The following is a 7740-nucleotide window of genomic DNA, read 5'->3' as shown; positions in this document are numbered from 1 at the left end:
TTCATCCTTGAATGCTCCTAAAGTTTTTAATTGCTCATCCTTTTCATTCACAAAACAGTATTCTTGAACCATTTTTATCAATAACGTCTCAGGCTCAAAAATTTCATCAGAATCAAGATTTCCATGTTTTCTCTCAATTTGTTCAGATCAACAATTGTAGGCGAATCTTAGTATACAGGCAATCAGATTAACTATGTTTTGTACTTGGAAAAATATCTATAATACCGAACTCTCTCGGTAACCAAGCATGCAGAAACTAAAAATCTTGTTAACGCTCTTTTTCTTTTCTCTAACAGTCTCACTCTCATCTAAATTTAAGTCACCTTTTGGCCAATCTTCTTCAGGCAAGTAAAGCCAACTTGGACCTAGCCACCAGTTAGATTTCAATAAATTTAGAACTGAACAACCTCTATTTATGCAACCAGGAATATGTTTCCAAGAATTTTTATTAGTTAGTCTTCTTTTTTCTTTCAATCTATTTTGGATAGAGACATTCTAGGCTTCTTTCTTTCGTTATCCATGCTAAAATAGTGGAAGAATCAGTCCAAAAGTAAACTTCTTCGCTATGTATCTCAAATAAAATTGAGGAGGAAAGTTGTGGTGCTGTAGTAGCTGCAAGTAATTGCAATTTCGCGATAGTAATTTCTTCTTTTCCAGTTGGTGCAACTCTACTCCTGGCTTGTATCAGTTGTACTTTAGCAGAATCAAAGTTTTTATTCGGATGAAAGTGGTATCGCGGCGCCCATTACGTGTGCTGCCCTTGATGCCCACCCATCGACGCCTCCGTTTTGAGTGGTGTCGAGCACGAGGAAACTGGACTGCTGCGGAATGGAACCAGGTCGTCATTAGCGACGAATCCAGATTCAATCTCGGCAGTGATGACAATCGTGTTCGTGTGTGGAGAGCTCGTGGTGAACGCCTCAATCCTGCCTTTGCTGTACAGCGACACATCGCTCCCACAGCTAGTGTGATGGTATGGGGTGCCATTGCCTACAATACACGGTCACCCCTACCTAGTATTGTTCCGTGGCACCATGACAGCCCGGCGGTATGTTCATGAAATCCTGCAACCATTTTTCAACATGACAATGCTCGGCCTCATACGGCAAGGGTGTCACAAGACTGTCTCCGCACTGTTACTACCCTTCCTTGGCCTGCCCGATCTTCAGATTTGTCTCCAATCGAGCATATCTGGGATCATTTGGGATGACGAGTTGGGCATCCCACGAGTTTGAACGAACTAGAGGTAAGGTTACAGCAAATATGGAACGAAATGTCTCAAGACATCAAATAGAATTTGCATGACTCAATGCCCGATCGTATCGCATCGTGCATTCGCGCTAGAGGAGGTCCAACGGAGTATTAACTCCTCCGTTCTTCTGCCTTTTTCTCTGAAATAAATTATCCTTTTTCTTTGATTTTCTTATCATTTACTTATATCAAAGTAGTCATTACGTATGTAAAATTTCGTTTCATTTTGACGACTCCTTCTTGGTGAACTAATTTTTTGGTATATTTTTCGCGCTTTTAGACATTCTTCAGAATAATGGGAATTATAACAGAATATACACGGTTTTGACACTTGAGATGAAGTTAGAAGGTCTGTTGCCCTAGGTACATTTGAAAACTTTCCACTCTTAAATTTGTGATCTATCACTTTTTTTCTTTGGAAAAATTATTATATTTTATTCCCGCTTTTGACTTCGGAGTGTTAATACTTCGAGAGGCTAGAAAAATGCATTCTTCATCTTCAACTTCGTCTTGTAAAAATTCTAAAATACATTCTAAATCACTTTTTTTCAATTATTATTTTACTTTGACTTGAATCTTCTGAACTCACTTCTCGATAAGCAGATCTATAGCACCCCCTAGCAACAAGAGTTTCTTCAGGTAACGACAATTCAACTAGACGAAATACGATGGCAAGATAATTTTCCATAGTAACCCTAATATTTCAAGTGAACGGAGTTTACTGTCAAGTTGATCAACCAATTTTCTTAATGAATTTTTAGAACAGTTCTGTTTCTGAAGAGCTAATGCTACTAAATCTCTGACGTATACTTGAATCAATAATTCTTCTCAACTAAACTCATTTTTAACTGTTTTAAAGCTTTTCTCTAACCATTACCACCTGGGGGAAAACTCTTAATTAATTCTTCGGCAGGACTGTCTTTTTCCTTTGCTTATGATAAATACAAAAATTTATCGTGAAATTCAATATTAATGTCCTCATCAATATTTTTGAATTGCTCCCAAAAGTAGAGCCAGTTTCTTATATTACCATCAAAAGTAGGTAATTTTATTTTTGGATAATGCAATAAAGTGTTCGGCTGCAAAGTAATATTCTAACTTTCATTCTTAGAAGATATTGTTCACCCACTAGTGTTTCTAGCTTCTATTTTAATGATCGCCAGCGATCAATTATATGTTTTTGACTCATCTACCACTTTTCTCTATTTTGGTATCTGAAGTATTTTCAGAATACAATAATTGTTTATATATCTCTTCACATGCTATCATTAATAAAGCTTTCTCTTCAATTAGCTTGAATTTATTACTTTTCTCAACATAATTCAGTTTAATTTCTTCCTCATTAAATGAATCACATGCTCGAGTAAACAACCTTCTAAGTTATTTTCTATCCTTCAATACACTTTCCTTAATGAATAAAGAATAAAAATAAAATATAAGACTATTTTTCACTCACTCGTAAAAAGCAGCCGTGTCCTGTCCTCGGACGCCATATATTCTTTTTTGCCTTCGAACAACAGAAGAATAAAATGGAAATAAGTGCAATCAATTATTCAATAAAATATCTCGTGACAGTACAAACAGTTTATTTTACAAATCTAATAAATGACAACTCTAGCTTCGGCATCTCAAACAACACTTAAAATATAAATGGCATAAGATATTACTCATTAATTCTCAAATACACATGAAATACAACTCAAAGTCATTTTTCTTCTTTTCTAATAAAAAGAACAAGTTCAAAACGTAAATGTAAACAACCTTCACTGTTACCATAAGTAATTTTCTAAATAACATCAAACAAAGGTAAGTTCAACTCGACAATAGCCATTCTGTTTGTATGGCCATATATTGTCTAATCGGAAGAAAGTCAAAACTTAATATTCGTGTAAAAAGAACCTTCTACGAGGGCTATCCAGAAAGTAGATTACGTTTTGGAATAAAAAAATAAACAAAGTATAGGAAACAAATTTTATTATATACAGATGAAAGCCACACTCAAATACTACTTTTCTACATAGTCACCATACAAATTAAGGCATTTATCGTAGCGATGTACGAGCTTGGAAATTCCTTCGTCGAAAAATTCGGCCGCCTGCGCCTTCAACCACTTCGTTACCTCTTCTTGCAGCTGTGCGTCGTCATCAAAACGCTGCATAGCCAGCCACTTCTTCATTGCTGGGAATAGGTGGAAGTCGCTCGGTGCCAGGTCGGGACTGTACGGCGGATGAGGAAACAACTCCCACTTAAAAGATTCAAGAACTTTACGAGTGACATTTGCCGTGTGGGGCCGGGCGTTGTCGTGAATCAACAAGATCTTAGAGCTCAACATTCCTCTGCGCTTGTTTTGAATTGCTCTTCTGAGTTTTTGGAGAGTTTGGCAATACCTTTGAGAGTTTATTGTAGTGCCTCTTTCCAGGAAGTCCACCAAAATTACACCTTTTCTGTCCCAAAAAACAGTCGCCATCATCTTCCTTGCCGACATTGTTTGCATGCATTTCTTGGGTTTTTGGGGAGAACTTGTGTGCCCCCACTGCATTGATTGCAATTTCGTTTCACAGTTCACATGTTTCACCCATGTTTCGTCACCAGTAACGATGCGATCGAGTAAAGAGTCACCATCCTTATGGTAAGCGTCCAAAAAGTTCAACGCTGCAGCCATTCGCTGATTTTTGTGGTCCTCTGTCAAGATTTTTGGAATCCATCTTGCACAAAACTTGTGGTAACCAAGCTTTTCGCTGATGATTTCGTGCAACAAACTTCGCGAAATTTGTGGAAAACTCAAAGAAAGTTCCGTTATTGTGAAATTTCGATTTTCACGGACTTTAGCATCGACTTTTTCGAGAAGTTCGGCGGTCACTATGCTGGGTCTCCCACTTCGATCTTCGTCGTGAACATTGGTTCGGCCATTTTGAAATCTTATGACCCACTGACGCACTCCACCTTCAGTGATAATGTTGTCCCCATACACTTCACGAAGCTGCCGATAGATTTCTATCGGTTTACAGTTTTTTGCAGTCAGAAACCTTATTACTGAGCGCACCTCGCAGGATTTTCAATTAACGCAGACATTTCAAACCGTCACAGTATCTGAACGGAGCACAGCACGAACCTCTCACTAGCACGGCTAGATGCAGACTGAGCTGCGCAACGCTCTGACCCCAAGATGGCCGCGCTAGCCCCGCCCCTAGCGGACACAGACGGAAACGTAATCTACTTCCTGGATGGCCCTCGTACTTATATCTCATTCACCCTATTTTATTATACGCAATTTCAGCTTGGACCACTGCAAATGAAATGGAAAGAGTAAAAATAAATGCCTTGCAGAACAAAACTCTAAGATCAATAGTGAACGTGCCATGGTTTCTCGAATCTTCATCATCCACGAGGAATTAAAAATAAATCCGCTCCATGACCAAATGTTAATTACTGCTCATAACGTTTTCGAAAAAGCAAAGAACTGCAATCAAAGAACTCACCAAATATGATCCTTCAAATGAATATGTTGTAAAAAGTCCAAGATCTATTCATCACAATGCACACTGGTGGTGACTCTATATATGATTATACTTTATAAATGCTTACCTAATTCTTACTTGCATGCACAACTGCTTGCTTGACTTTGTCACTACTGATTCTTTCGCCTTCGGGTGTGGTGCATAATAACCTTAATTTTTCTAACTACCGTGAAAAGCCTTAGGGCGCATTTTGATTTACTAGCAAAAACTCAAAATAGTTCATGCCAGCAGCAAAGTGATGATCTATGTGATTTTATTTACATTGGTTAAACTATGAGAGCCTCAAAATTTCGAATTAAAAAACATGAAGCATATGCTAGGACAAAGGAAACACAGAAATCCCTCATTGCCCAGCACTGTTGGTCAGAAAATCATACTTTCCATTTTTCTGCAGCCAAAACTATTCGAAAACATCTTCCATTGCTGAATTAGATTATCTAGAAGCATTCACGTTCAAAAAACTCTTTCTGTTCTAGTTAACGACTTTAATTCCAATCCATTTTCCTCCTCAGCCTTTCAGGAAATTATGGTTTAGTTTTCTTGCTTTATCAATAGTTGGTGCCAATAGCTTTACTTTTTTCCACTCATTCTTATCACCATATTCTAACTCTTTTATTTTTCTTCTCGCAGTTAATTGGCTGAAAAAGTTTGTTCTGTATTTAAGCCAATGAAACTAGTCTTACAAAATTTACGAACATTACGCTGATCCTTCTTGCTTAACTTTTCTAATAAATGGTACTATATTTTTGACAAAAGCATCTTTAGTATTATTTACTTATCACAATAAAACAAAAATCGAAGAAAACTTTTGAAAACCCAATCTATAACTCTTTGTATCTTATTGACTGCGTGGTACCATTGCCTCCTGAATATATAAAGCCATCAGACTGGTCTCTGACGTCAAGAGCACTGGGCTGTAGAAAACGAAACTTCGGATAGAGATAATTTCTCTGTGCATATGAGTTATCAATTTGCATAAAACAATGAACTCTCAGAATAATCCAGAAACCATATTTCCTAAATGAAAAGCTATGTTATTATTGGAATATCTTTTAAAAACTGTTTTTAATTGATTAGATTGAATTTACTTAAAATTAAAATATATTTCTTTAATGATAAAGAATACTTTTAGGATGATACCAGCAAATTTACAGCTGGTAATATTTCATAAATTGTGACAAATATTATGGGAAAATAAGTGTTCCGGTATATATTTATCACCTCAATAAAGTTATTTAAAATAGTTCAATTGTGAAATTTTTAAAATATGAAATAATTTAAATTTTTATTGTTTTCAGACTAGATCCTTAACAGGCAACACAGTTACTAATACTATAACACTTTTAATGCTGCTGATCACATTCTTTAACATGAATCAGACAAAGCTTCTATGGAAAATTAAACACTGACTTCATATTTTTAATTTCTCTCTATAACAAAATAAATAAATAGAAAAACTCTAAGAAAAAGAAAATATCATAGGTTTTTAAACTAGCATAGCTTTTCAGAAGCAATGAAAGTCATTAAATCTTTAGAATAGAATACTAATTTAAGGTCAAATAAACATTAAACTTAAAATGAGTAGCTTTTAACAAAATTATTACAATTACACTCATGTTACAGTGTAGGAGCAATAAAAATAATTAAAGGTGCATTAAAATTTTATATGTAATGTAATAAGATTTGATACTTAGTCCATCAAAACCTAACTTAAATATCAAATTTGGTTTCATGAAATTACAAGTAGAAGCTGAATATTCAAATCATTCAATTAAAAATCAGTTTTAAGAAAACCAAAACCCCTTGATATCTTAAAAATTTCTATGATATGTTGTTTTTATCTCATCTGTACACACAATAGAAAATGTTTTTAAAAAATCATATTCCTTGGAAATAAGAATTTAAAATCTGGTTAAAGAAAAATTATATTTATTAGTCTTAAATATACTCTCAACTGTGTGAAAGTTATATATAAGAAACATAATAATAGGCTATAAATTAAACCTGTCCTGCACTACAGCTGCAGGACTGAAGTAAAATAAACTCAAAGCATCAAAAGTTAATATTAAATTGGAATCGGAGCAAGGTAGTTCCTCAACAATATCGAAGAACATCTAGCAAATTTTAGAAAGGTGCTTTAAAAACTGAAGGAATTGTTTTGCCCCACGTTGTTATTTATTGTTTGGTCTCAATTTGCAATTTATTGTTTGGTGCCACGTTGAGCACCAAACATGCAGTGGTGTAGCTAGGGTGGGGCAAGGGGGACATCTGTCCCCAGGCGCAGAATTCAGGGGGCGCCAAATTATGTTACGAAATTTTAGAATGAAATGTTTTCCGTTCTTGGCACAGAGAAAGGGGCGCAAAATCTTCAGTTATGCCCGGGCGCCAAAAATCCTAGCTACGCCCCTGCAAACATGTAATGCAAAAATTTAATTCTGATTATAAAATAAAAGCAAAAAATATTTTAAGTAAAAATAAAAATATAATCTAAATCACAAGGTTACAAAATATTAAACTATTAGATAAGTTAACATGTGTTTTTTAATTTATCTCAGTTAAAGATACCAGTTTAACCACATATCTCTTCGCAGATGTCAGTCCTGTGTATGTCGTTTTAGTTACCATCTTTCAATGTATTTTCATTTTTACTTCTTGACAAAAATATAAATACTATTATTGCGAATTTTTGATGTTGAGAAATTTCAGTTTTTTGAAGTGCACATAGCATATAATGTATCTTAATTCTTAATTATCCACATGTTTTATGGCGATTTGTCATTATGTTTCTAGTGAAACTACCATATCTTACATTTTTCATCAAATTTCAGTTATAAACTTCAAATATTCCGATTCATTTTCTATACTCCCCCCCCTCTATATTTAAAAAAAAAAAGTGCAGTAAACATATGTTCTCTAACATAATAAAACATTTTCTCCCTTTTGATGAATTGTTAAACAAAATTAATATTCG

The sequence above is a fragment of the Stegodyphus dumicola genome, chromosome 2 (assembly GCF_044657685.1).
Source record: "Stegodyphus dumicola isolate Sdum_Otavi_A_Nest chromosome 2, ASM4465768v1".
Taxonomy (NCBI): Eukaryota; Metazoa; Arthropoda; class Arachnida; order Araneae; family Eresidae; genus Stegodyphus; species Stegodyphus dumicola.
Note: the sequence above shows the minus strand (reverse complement) of the source record.